A 13,789-nucleotide genomic window follows, 5' to 3' on the forward strand; every position below is an offset into this window, starting at 1 on the left:
AAACTGGACCACTTTCTTACACCATACACAAACTCAAAATGGATTAAAGACCTAGAAGTGAGACCTAAAACCATAAAAATCCCAGAAAAGAACACAGGCAGTAATGTCTCTGACATCACCTATGACATTTTTCTAGATATGTCTCCTGAGGCAAGGGAAACAAAAGCAAATATAAACTACTGGACTATATCAAAATAAAGAGCTCTGCACAACAAAGGAAATGACCAACAAAACTAAAAGACAGTCTACTGAATGTGAGAAGATATTTGCAAATGACATAATGGGTTGGTATCCAAAATAGGTAAGGAACTTATACAACTCAACACCAAAAAAAAAAAAAAAATCAATTAAAAAATGGTCAGAAGATGTGAATAGACATTTCTCCAAAGAAGATATACAGATGGCCAACAAACACCTTAAAAGATGCTCAACATCACTCATCATCAGGGAAATGCAAATCAAAACTACAATGAGATATCACTTCACACTTGTCAGAATGAACAAAATCAAAACACAAGGAACAACAAGTATTGGTGAGAATGTGTAGAAAAAAAGGGGGCACCTGGGTAGCTCAGTCGTTAAGCGTCTGACTTTGGCTCAGATCATGATCCCAGGATCCTGGGATGGCGCCCGCAGTGGGTGGGGGTGGGGCCGCTGCTCAACAGGGAGGCTTCTTCTCCTCTCTCCCCTCCCCCTGCTTGTGTTCCTTCTCTTGCTGTGTCTCTCTCTGTCAAATAAATAAAATCTAAAAAAAAAAGAATGTGGAGAAAAAGGAACCCTTGTGTACTATTGGTAGGAATGAAATCTGGTGCAGCCTCTGTGGAAGATGGTATGATATTTCCGCAAAAGATTAAAAACACGACTACCCCATGATCCAGTAATCACACCACCGGGTATTTACCCAAAGAATATGAAGACACTTATTCGAAAGGATATACGCACCCCTATGTTTATTGCAACATTATTTACCATAGCCAGATTATGGAAGCTGCCCAAGGGTCTATTGATAGATGAATGGATAAAGAAGATGTGGTATATACATATACAACAGAATATTATTCAGTCATAGAAAATGAAATCTTGCCATTTGCCACAACATGGATGGATCTAGAGAGTATAATGATTAAGTTTTTAAAAAAAAAAAAGGTAGAGAAGGAGAAATACCATATGATTTCACTCATAGATGGAATTTAGGAGACAAAACAAATGAGAAAAGGAAAGAAAAGAGACAAACCAAAAAAACAGACTCTTACCTATAGAAAACAAACTGGTGATTACCAGAGAGGAGGTAGGTGGGGAGACGGGTGAAAGAGGTAAAGGGGATTTAAGAGCACACTTATCTTGATGAGCACTGAGTAATGCACAGAATTGTTGAATCACTATATGGTACACCTGAAACTAGCATAACACTGTTAACTACACTGAAGTTAAAATTTTTAAAAATTTAATTTAAAAAGAGTGCATTGCTATTCTTGGTCCTTTGTCTTTCTGTATTTATAGGTTCTTTTGGATATTTTACATATACTGTGATACCATCTATGAGTAATGAGAGCGTTATATTATTCTTTCCAATTAATTTATCTTTTATTTCCATGTCTTGCTTTTCTTCATTGGCTAGGAGGTCCAGTACCATGTTAAATAGGAATAAAAGTGGACGTTTTTGTCTTATTCCCACTTTCAAAGGGAAATCTTTCAACATTTCACCAATAAATATAATATTTGCCATAGCTTTTTTTTTCCTAGATAAATTTCACCAGATTGAAGAGGTTCTCTTCCATTCCCAATTTTCTAAGAATATTTTTGTATGGATGGTAACATTTTATTAAGTTTTCATTTTAATTCCAGTATAATTACCATTAGCATTATATTAGTTCCAGGTGTACAATACAGTGACTCAATACTTCTGTACATTACTTAGTGCTCATCATGACAAGTGTACTCTTTAAAAGGATGATAAAATTTACCTAAAGATTTTTTTGCATCTCTGGGATAATCATAGTTTTATTTGTTCATGTGGTAGCTTACACTGATTTATTTTCAAATGTTTTTGGAGCTAATTTAATTTGGTCATGAAATTATCTTCTGCATAATGCTGAATTTGGTTGGCCAGTGTTTGGAATTTTTGCCTCTGGGTTCTGATTGGCTTGAATTTTCCTTCCCTGAAATGTCCTTGTCAGGTTTTGGCATTAAGGTTATGTTTTCCTCATTTAATAAGTTTGGAATTATTTTTCCTTTTTCTATTTTCTGAGACCATTTGTTTGAGATTGGTGTTCTCTAAATGTTTATGTGAATTCATCATCAAAGACTTCAGGGACTAGGGTTTTCCCTGAGAGGAAGTTTTAAATAATAATTCAATTTCTCTAATAGTTACTCAGGTAATGTGTTTTTCTTGAGTCTCCATTTTGATATGTGGAACTTTTCTAGAAATTTCCTGTGTCAGGCTCCCTGCTCAGCGGGGGTCTGCTTCTCCCTTTCCTAATGACTGTGCTTGTTCTCTCTCTCTCTCTCAACTAAATAAATAAAAACTTTTTTAAAGTCCCCCTTTTTTGATGCCTATGGGATCTGCAGTGATGAATTTCTGACTCTGTGGTCGACTTTAAATATAATCAAGCCTGGATGTTTACTGTCACACAAACACCATTTCCTCTTTTGTTTCTCTCATCTGGAAAGCCAGACTTCCCTTCTCTGTCTTTTCAAATGATGCTCAGGCATTAAGTCTCCTCACAAGTTTCACAGTCTCCATGTAGAGTTTGATGAGTGTCTCTCCTGCACACTAATTTCTTTCTTCTCTGGACATCTATATATTTTTATCTCTAATCTCTAATTTTTATCTCCAATTTGTTCCTAATCATACACTTTTTCTGTCTTATTATTTTGTGCCCTCTAATCAAACTGTCTATTCTGAAGGTCAGAACAAAGACATTTTCAAGTTTCCTATAGCACTCAGATGGTGATAATCATACAAAAGGGTTCAGTTTTTAAAAATATTGATTGAGAGACTAATCCTATAGTCCTATAAACTCAGTACTAAAGAAATGTCATGAAAAGAATTTAAGAAAAACTTTTAGTGATAAAATAGTAAGATAAGATACTAAGGATAGGAAAAATAAAAGCACAACTGAAACTGTTCATATGCCAACTCTTGAATAATAAGAAAAGAGCATCACTCTTCCACACCTGTGACTCCACTGTCATCTCTAGTGTCATAAAAATTAGTCTGAACTCAATACACTTGCATAGTAAAAGTTAAACAATGAAGTTACAATTCACTTAAAAATGTAGAGGAGCAAATAAGCAAAATAAAACTAAATAGGGAAGAAAGCTACTTCGAACTGGAACTAAGAAAAGCCCCAACCTTTTATTACAAATTCTGATTAATATTACCCAGACATGATACAATGTGGATTAAATGGAAAGACAACTCAGGGGTCACTACACAATTCCATAGTGCATTACCCTAGTGCAGTGGAACAGCTAAAGTTGTTTGGAGAGCCATCAGAGAATAAAGAACATGAAGACATTGGGAATACTGCAGAGAACATGAGAGAACTTTATAAGAAGTTCTAGTTTTCATCCTTGTCTTAGTCTGTTCAGGCTCCTATGACAAAAATACCATAGATTGGGTGGCTTATCAACAATAGCATGTTAGATCTGACGTGCCTATTGGACATCAAAGTGGAGGTGTCAAACTGGTGAGTGGAGTTTTGAGGTCAGGATTAGAGATACAAATTTGAGAATTATCTGGGAAAGATGATGTGAAGACTGGGCTGATGAGATCCTAAGGTATGTGGTAAATGAAAAAAGAAGAGAGTCCATCTTGGGGCACTCCAATATGTAGGAGTCAAGAAGAAGAGGGGAATCAAGCAAAAGAGAATGAGAAGGAGTCTCCTAGAGATAAGAGAACACTGAGATTATGAGTTGTCATAGAAGCCACAGAAGGAAAGTAGCTTTAAGAAACCAATAGGGTAGTTATACCATTTAATTTAAAAATTGTTTAAAGGGGACACCTGGGTGGCTCAGTGGGTTAAGCCTCTGCCTTCAGCTCAGGTCATGATCCCAGGGTCCTGGGATCAAGCCCCGCATCTCTGCTGGGCCGGGAGCCTGCTTCCCCCCTCCTCTCTGCCTGCCTCTCTGCCTACTTGTGATCTCTGTCAAATAAATAAATCAAATCTTTAAAAAAAAAAATAAAAGAACTTGGGAAACATGAGACAATGCATTTAGCACAACCATCATACTTGGCACTTAGCACTCAACAAGTAATAATTGTATTATTTCCATTATCATCATCAACAACAAAATCCAGACGCAGAGCGTTCAAGAAGAGAGAGTAAGAGTAAAGTAAATTTCTCAGGTTGTGGAGATAATAGAAAGGAAGGGGAGTTATAAATGCTATTCTATTCTTGATGTTGATAAATGAGGTTAAAATAGGCTTGTTGAAAATTTAAGAATATCTAATGGAATGAATTTTTTTCTTCCATCTCTTTTTTAAAAAATTACTTTTTTGTTTTTAAATTGAGATCCAACTTAAAAACCATAAAGTTCATCTTTTTAAAGCATACAATGTATTTTATTTTAGTATATTCATAAAGTCATGCAACCATCACAACAAAAGATCCTACATATCCACTACCAATCATGCCCCATTTTCCCTTCCCCCCACCCTAAACCCTGGCAACCGCAATGTACACAGAAATGTACTTTCTGTCTTTACAGATTTTCCTATTTCAAACATTTCATACTAATGGAATCAATTTGTGACCTTTGATATCTGACTTCTTTCATTTAGCATGATTTTTTTTAAGATTCATCCACCCTGTATCATAAGTCAGTACTTCGCTCCTTTCAACAGCAGAATAATATTCCATTATATGGATATACCACATTTTGTTTATCAGTGCATCCTTTCATAGATATTTGGACTGTTTTCACTTTCTGGATACTGTGAATAATGTTGCTATGAACATTCACATACAAGGTTTGGTGAGGACATATATTATCATTTCTTACATATGTGCCTGGGAGAGAAATTTCTGGGTCATACAGATATTCTGTGTTTAACTTTTTGAGGAACTGTCAAACTCTTTTCTAAAGCAACTATATAATTTTATAGTTCAATCAGTAATGTACAAAGTGTCAGTTTTTCCACATCTCTGTCAACATTTCCTGCTGTCTGTCTTAGGTTATAGCCATGCTAATGGATGTAAAGTAGTATTTCATTGTGGTTTTGATTTGCATTCCCCTAATGACTAATGATATTGAGCATATTTTCATGTGCTTGTTAGCCATCTGCATTTCTTCATTGGAGAAACATCTATTCAATTCTTTGCCTATTTTTAAATTGGATTATTTGTCTTTTGATTGTTGAATTGTGATGGTTCTTTATATTTTCTGGATACTGTATCTTTATTAAATAAATGAGCTGCAAATATTTTCTCCCATTCTGTGACTCTTTTCACTTTCTTGATAGTGTACAGATCATCCCCAACTTACAAATGTTTGACTTCGTAAAGATGGTATGCAAGCAATATGCATCCAATAAAAACCATAATTCAGATTTCTGATTTTGATCTTTTCCTGGGCTAGCACTATGCTCTATGATATTTTCTCATACCTGTGTTTTCCCCTAAGAGTTTTATAGATTTTAGTTCTTAGATTTATGTCTTTGATCCATTATGAGTTAAATTTTAAACGTGGTGTGAGATGGGGGGTCCACTTTCCTTTTTCACACATGTGGATATCCAGTTGTTCCAGCACCATTTGTTGAAAAGAGTACTTTTCCCCACTGGATTGTCTTCACAGACTTGTTGAAAATAAATGTATGTCCATAAATGTATGGGTTTATCCTGGGATTCTCAATTCTATTCCATTGTCTACGTCTATCCTTTTGCCAGCACCACACAGTCTTGATTACACAGCTTAGGCTTGAAACTGGGAAATGAGAATTCTCAAATTTTTACTTTTTTAAAAATTGTTTTGGCTATTACTGATCCCTTGCATGTCTACATATGAATTTTAGTATCAACTTGTCAATTTCCGCAAAGAGTAGCAGTTGCAGTTTTGATAGGGATTGTGTAGAACCTGAAAATCAATTGAGACAGTATTGCCTTTCTCTGATCCACAGCACAGGATGTCTTCCTATTTGTGTAGGTCTTCTTTAGTTTCTTCCACCAGTGTAATAGAGTTTCAGCATGCAAGCCTAGTGCTTTTTTTGTTAAATTTATTCCTAACTATTTTATGGATGCTGTTGTATGTGGAATTTTTTTTTAAGTTTTTGTTTATTTATTTGAAACAGAGAGCAAGAGAGAGAGAGTACGTGCACAAGTTGGGGGATGGAGAGGGACCACCAGACTCCCCACTGAGCAGGGAGCCCAACATAGGCTATCCCAGGTCCCTGAGATCATGACCTTGAGCAGAAGGCAGACACTTAACCGACCAAGCCACCCAAGCGTCCTTGTAATTATTTGTTTAATTTCATTTTCAGGTTGCTCATTGCTAGTGTATAGAAATATAACTGATATTTTTAATATTGATCTTTTCTTTTTTTGTGAGTTCCTTAAGATTTTATATGTACAAGACTTTTTTCCCCACTTAGTATGTTAGTCAAGGTTCCCATTAGTTTTGTCTTTCTTAAACCTATATAATATAGATAATTTATTTATATAATAAGGTCAGTTTCTGTGTCTCCTCAGAGACTGTTTCTAGTGACTTCTTTTTTTCTGGTGTATGGGACCTACTCTCTCATTTCTTTGAATGTCTCAATTTTTTGTTGAAGACTGGAAATTTAGAATACTATAGTGTAGCAACTCTGGAAATCAGATCTCATCCCAGGTTTGTGGTTTGTTTTGTGTTTATTTGTTTATTGGCTTTTCTGCACTAATTCTGTAAAATGTATATTCTTCATTGTATGAGGCCACTGAAGTCTCTTATCGGTTACCTTAGGGGTCAGTTAATGATTCAACAGAGATGATTCCTTAGATGATTGGAACCAATAAGGCTCCCAGTCATTGCCAAGAAGTTCTGTGTGTGTTTAGGAGACACATTCAACATTTATCCAAACACCTTATTTATTTGGCAGACAGATCACAAGTAGGCAGAGAGGCAGGCAGAGAGAGAGGGGCAAGCAGACTCCCTGCTGAGCAGAGAGCCAGATGTGGGGCTCGATCCCAGGACCCTGAGATTGTGACCTGAGCCGAAGGCAGTGGCTTAACCCACTGAGCCACCCAGGTGCCCTAGCCAAACACCTTAGAGCTCCATTTTAGCCAGTGGGGAGAGCCAGGGACTTCTCAGGTCTTTCCCAAACTCACATACAGTCCTTCGCAACAACACAGTCCTACACATTTGCATGGTCTTCTACATTCCCAGGGAAATATTGGAGATTTTCAAAGCCTCCTATGGACATCCATTCTTCAGCTTTTCCTTTAAGTCTTTTGGCTAGCCTATTGTTTGTCCTGACTGTTATCAGCCACTGTATGCAGCCATGATGTTCAATAATTGCCTCTGATTCTTTTCAACACACACCCCTGGGGAAAAGGCTGTTTGTGCTAGATGAGCTCTGAGTCGGATCAAATAAAGACAGCCTTGCAAATGGGGTCTTCTAAGGAATCATCAGACAGGTCAAATAATGACAATTCTCTAAGAATGGAGCTTTGCAGGGGCTCCAACCCCTTTCTGCACTCCCCCCTCCCCTAGTGGCTCCCAGGCTGCTGGTTTTCACTGGGACTGTCTGCAGACTTTTGGATTTCCAGGCTGTTGCAGTACTGGGGAGAAGATATGGGAACATGGCAAGTTAAAGTGACACAAAGCTCGTTGTTCTTACCAAGATTCAGCTGTTTTTCTTGAATAAGTGCTCACCAGACTGCTCCAAGGCTTTGGTTAATTTCCAGAGTTCTGAAAAAGTCAATTCTGAGAGTATTTGCCAGAGTTCTTGCTGCTTTTATGGAAGAGAGAATTTTTGGAGGTCTTCCATCATTTTTGCTAATGTCCTAGAATATAATTTTGATGGAGATTTTCAAACCTCTAGAAGTATGTCAGCTACATGTGATTATTGAATCCTTGAAATGTGGCTAGTGCAAATTAAGATGTGCTATACATATAAAATACATACTGGAACTTAGTACAACAAAAAATGTTTTTACTATTTTCTTCATAATTTTTACCCTGAATATATACTGACATAATAATATTTTGACTAGCTTGAATTAAATAACACCTATTATTAAAATTAATTTCACTTTACTATTTTTAATCGGAATTCTAAGATGGTCCCCAATGTCATGGCTTCTGTGGCTGCTAGGAAATTTGAAATTACGTGTGTGGCTCTCATTATATTTCTATTGGACAGTGTTTGTCTAGAAGGAAAAAATGTACCAAAAAAAAAAAACCAATCTAGTAAAATAAGGCAAATAAACCAAAAATAAGAAGGAAAGAATAAGAAAGAATAACAAATAGAAAACATAAAACATGGTTCCCAATTATTGGGAGCCTGGGTGTCTCAGTCGTCTGCCTTGGGCTCAGGTCATGATCCCATGCCCCTTGTCCCCCTCAAGCTCCCTGCTCAATGGGGAATCTGCTTCTCCTTCTCTCTCTGCCCCTCCTTCTGCTCATGCTCTTTCTCTCAAATAAAATGAATAAAATCTTAAAATACATATATAAAAAACAGGATTGAATGGAATGAGACTAAACCCATTTGTTTGTTAGATTCTGTCTAACAGAGTACTCTGCAGATATTAGGAAGATGGAACATTGTCCCTGGGAGTGTTAATCTGGGATGGGGTTCTGAAGGCTGGAGCTTTACTGGGAAATGCCCTCAGGTACACCTGTGCAGGAGTGAAAGCAGGAAGAGGGGACAGAAGTAGTGAAACTGAGATGTGTTTGGAACAGTGGTCCCTGCTAACCTCACATGAGACTCTGGAGGTGGGAAGGCTTTTCAGAGGAAAGACTGAGCCTCTATTCCCTGCACGGATGGCCCCCTGGATGTGAGCTTCCCCCTGGGAGAAGATGAAGGGCAAAGGGCAAAGCTAACGGAAGGACTTAGCTGGGATCTGTCACCAGCCAACTTCCCGACAGCCGGGGAAATGAGTGCCTCGACTCTGAAGCAGGATCTGGGGAGTGTACTGTTCCATCCGCTGGAGAAGCTGTCTGAAAAAAAAACAAAAACCCATGGGTTATAGACAATATGTTAAACATTAAAATATATGTTAGGGTAGGAAAGGTACACATCAAACCATTGTGAGAGACTCTCCTGGGGAAGATGAAAGGAAGGGTTGGTGGTGGCTGGAGGGGGGACAATATGTACTTTGAGGTCCTCATTTTTTTTTACAATGATTATGTATTACCAGGGGATGGGGGGATAAACATATGAAAATTGATAAGAGATTTCTAGTACGGGCATGTCTTTGGTGATCAACTGTGGTATAGGATTCAAATCTCTGAATTAGAATTGCTTTCTCATCGTTACCTCCCACATTTTCCAAGATTCTACAAATAGACAACAACCTCAGGTAGTTCTGACATTAAAGAGAAGACTCCCACCTTCATTGAATTCCTACTGGGCCAGATGGCATCTGCCTCATTGTATAAACTTCATCTTTTTTTAGGGCACATGTCTGCTTATTTCATCTGGCTGAATTATTCCAGTCACTTTTTTAGTACCAAAAAAAGAAAAAAGCAGCAGACATAAATTCAGGTCCTTGCATCACGAGGATGCCGTGTCTTCTCCAAATTTGGTTTTCTCAATCACCTAAGCAAAGATAGTGGTTAGGGCCTCTTTTCATCCTGAAAGAACTCGGAGAGTTTTCCAGGCAAGGGAAAGCATGGCACCTTCCACCCCTACATGGGTGGGGAATTATTTTAATTGTCCTATAAGCCGAAGTAACAGCTAGTGAACAATCGATGTAATAACAGGCATCTCCCAGTCAGAACGGACACAGGCCCTTGGGAGGTTGGGAAGTGTCCAGCTGGTAGTTGGTTGGCAACATCATGACAGCAGTTCACTGTTTTAACAGACTGAGGAGCACCTGCTAAATGGCAACTCTGGCCACAGGCGCACATGCAGACACACGGAGGGAAGGCAGGTCTCAGGGCTTACCAGGTGAATGAATGCTCTGGAACACGTCAGGTGGAGATGAAAGCACACGGCAAAGTCATTCAACTATGACTCGCCCACTTCCTTCCCATGATCCAACCTGAGTCACCAGCATCTGTAGGTTTATCACCACACTTTGCTTCGGCAAAGATAGAGGTGAGCAAATAAAGGACGAACAGTCCCCCTTCTTCTTGATCGAAAGTCCGTGTGTGTGCTGCCGTCTCCAAAGCACCAGGAGTGGGAGGCAGGAAGAGGAGGGTGGGTTTTTTATTACACTTTAGAATGCCACCGGACTTGTGGTAAATTGAAACATTGTTTTAAGGAATTGTAGGTATTTCCAGGCAGGAGAAATATGAGATCAGTTTGATCATGGTAATGTTGACTTTAATTTTAACTAGTGTTCCTTGGGCAGAAATCTAAAACCACTGTGGACAAATGGATGTTCTAAAACACCTAACCGTGGGCAGAGAACTAAAGGTTTAGGACGTGATGTTGCTCTTTATTTCAATAGGAATAAAGAGCTGCAAAACTGCCTCTTTGCATCTCATCTGATCTTGGCTATTAGACCCCTTTACAGGCTAAATCAGGCCATGAGCATCTCTGAGGCCCAGATCTCTTCACCGTGCCCAACCTCCCCCTGGGTATCATGCTCCTCTCTGAATAACAACCTTCTCATCAGGTATCATCCTTCCGACCAGGTACCCTCCTCCCTGAGTACTAACCTCCTCCCTGGGTACCACCCGCCTCTCTGGATGCTAATCTCCTCACTGGGTGGGGGGAGGTGAAAGTGGCATCCTCCATTTTACAGATGACAACAGGAGGACTCAGCAACGGAAATGACTGCATTCAACTCGAAGAGGACAGGCATGTCCCTGGACCCCATACTGCTCACACATTTCAGAACCATAGGATGTGGATTGCAGCCACTTTGGAGAACAGTGTGGGGATTCCTCAAGAAATTAAAAATAGATCTTCCCTATGACCCTGCAATTGTATTTACCCCAAAGATACAGATGTAGTGAAAAGAAGGGATTCTTGGGATGCCTAGTTTGGAAGGAGCTCAAGGAAGATGTTGCTCAACTGTTTCCCTACCTAACTTCCAGGTGGGGTGAAAAGGTAAAGAGATGAGGTAGGTCAAGCCTGTATTGATGTGCCTGGCACAACAAATGATTGATGTTATTATGAATCCAATATAGAAGATGCTCTGGGCAGAAAGTCTCATCAAAGCCCTGCATAGCACTTTTTGTGCCAACGTGATTTTAGCTAGTGGTTCCACCCCTCCCCTGGTGTTAAGCCTGGGGGCCTGTCCAAAGACCTTCCTTTGCAAGGTTGTGCACCACACCTCCCATGGAGCCTCTACAAACTCATGCCCATACCACATGCTGGGATCACATTCCAGAGCTATCACAACCACATGACAGGGAGAGGACTTGTACAACCATATGCAAAGAGGGCTCCCAGGCCAACATCTAGTCAAGCCTGACATCATAACCGGTCATGGCCAAAGAACCATCTCTGAGCTCCAGGATTAACATTTAGGATGGGTCTACCCCACTGATAATTATACACGACTCTCCTGGACCACCAAAGGGTTACAAACGACAGCCAGGATCTTGAGTTCCCAAGACTCTCAGTACAGCCAGCAGACCAGGATTTATACAGGTATAAACTCATCAGTTCCAATGATGTGCTAGAACACAACACAGGCTCACATGGAAGGTGTGTGTTTGGAAGTTTATATGCTATGCAAGTATCACTATGTGGGTATTATAAAATGGAAAGAAATGAGAGAAGTTATTTTAGTAAGCTGATGAACCATTTTTTAAAGATCCATGATCTGAACAAGTGTGAAGATTGTGGGGGATAAACCAGGTGACTCCAAAATTCCAGATCCTCTTTCAAGTGTCAAAACTTGTCTCACCAAGATCACATCTGGAAAACAACCACCTCTTTGTTTTCCAGCTTAACCTCAGAAGGCTTCTGGAATCTAGAAGGATCAGGGTTGGCAGTGCCCCTGGCATATTTTCCTTAGGTGAAAAAAACAAAGGAAAAAAACTACAAAACAGCCCCCTGCCCCCACCCCATCCCCAGATAAAACCCAGAAACAGATCCAGCAGGTTTGCCCTCCCCTTCCCTCATCCCCTTTCTTTGAGTGTTTTATCAACTACTATAGCAGGCTGTATCTGGCCTACTGGTGTTTTTCTACTTATAGGAGTAAGAAAATTCCATTAACTGAAGAATAATATGGTTGACTGCCCCAATGGGAAAGGCATTCGGCATGCCGCGTTCTTGTTTCCTGTGTCCCTCTCAGGACATGAGGTCTAGACTTGCTGGCTCCTGCTCCCCAGGTTGTCCAGGCCTCTAGGGTTGTGACTCCCACCCACAGAGAAAGTACAGTGCGTGCTAATGGGGAGCACAGGGGCAGAGGGAAGAGAAAAGAAGATGGGGGCAATTAGGTAGGTGAACTATTTCCCTTTCAAGAAAAGAAAATAAGGGGAAAAAAAATACAGGCACAAATCTGTCTTAGAGCTCATGTTGAAGACTCTGGAAATATAATCAGGGTCTGGAACCATCCAGAAAGGACTCAGGAATTGCACCCACCAATGAGTTGAGGGTTAATGACTTTAGCCTCCTTATTTGTTTGTTTTAAGAGGATCAGTTCTCATGCTTCATTGGTGTAAAAATGGTGCAATCACTTGAGAAAACTTATAAAGTTAAACACACAGTTACTTTATGCCCCAGTAATTCCATTCCTAGGTATATTTACCCAAGATAAATAAAACATATGTCCACATGAGGACTTACATAAGAATGTTCCTAGCAGCTTTATTCAGAATAGCCCCAAACAACAAACATCCCAATTGTATCAAGAGGTGAGTGGATAAACAAATTGTGGTATATCCAGAAAATGGAATTACTTCAGTTCCCTAGTGTCAGTATAACAAATTACTGCAAACGTGGTGATTTAAAACAATACAAATTATCCTTTTACAGTTCTGGGGGCAGAAGTCTGAAATCAGTTCTTCTGGGCTAAGTCAAGGTGTAGGCAGGGTTGGATCCTCCTGAATGCTCCAGGAGAGAATCTGTGTCTTTGCCTTTTCCAGCTTCTGGTGGCCTCCTGTATCCCTTAGCTTGTAGTCCCTTCAAAGTGCACCACCTTGATCTGTGTCTCTGTGGTCATAGTGCCTTCTCCTCTCCGGGAGTTAATTCTCCCTCTTATCCCTTTGCGTGTGATTATGTTTAGGACCCACTTGGATCACCCAAGCTAATCTTCCCATCTCAAGATCCCTAACTTAATCATACCTGCAAAGTCTCTTCTGCAACATAAAATAAGATTCATGGGTTTGGGGATTAAGACCTAGATATGGTTGAGACCATTACTAGGTCTATCACAGGACCATACCACCTAGAAATAAAGAGGGATGAGTTGCTGATACACATGACAATGATGGATCTTGAAAACTGTTGAGTGAAAGAAAGAAGAAAAAGGAGAAGGAGGAGAAGAAGAGAAAGGAGTAAAAGAAGGAGGAGGAGGAGGAGAAAAGAGAAAGAAAGAGAAAGAGAGAGAGAGGAAAGAAAGAAAGAAAGAAAGAAAGAAAGAAAGAAAGAAAGAAAGAAAGAAAGAAAATGGAAAAGAAAAAAAGAGAACATCTGTATGATTCCATTTTATGAAGTTCCAGAACAGGTAAAAACTCATCCATGTTG

Source organism: Neovison vison, chromosome 6 (assembly GCF_020171115.1).
Source record: "Neovison vison isolate M4711 chromosome 6, ASM_NN_V1, whole genome shotgun sequence".
Taxonomy (NCBI): Eukaryota; Metazoa; Chordata; class Mammalia; order Carnivora; family Mustelidae; genus Neogale; species Neogale vison.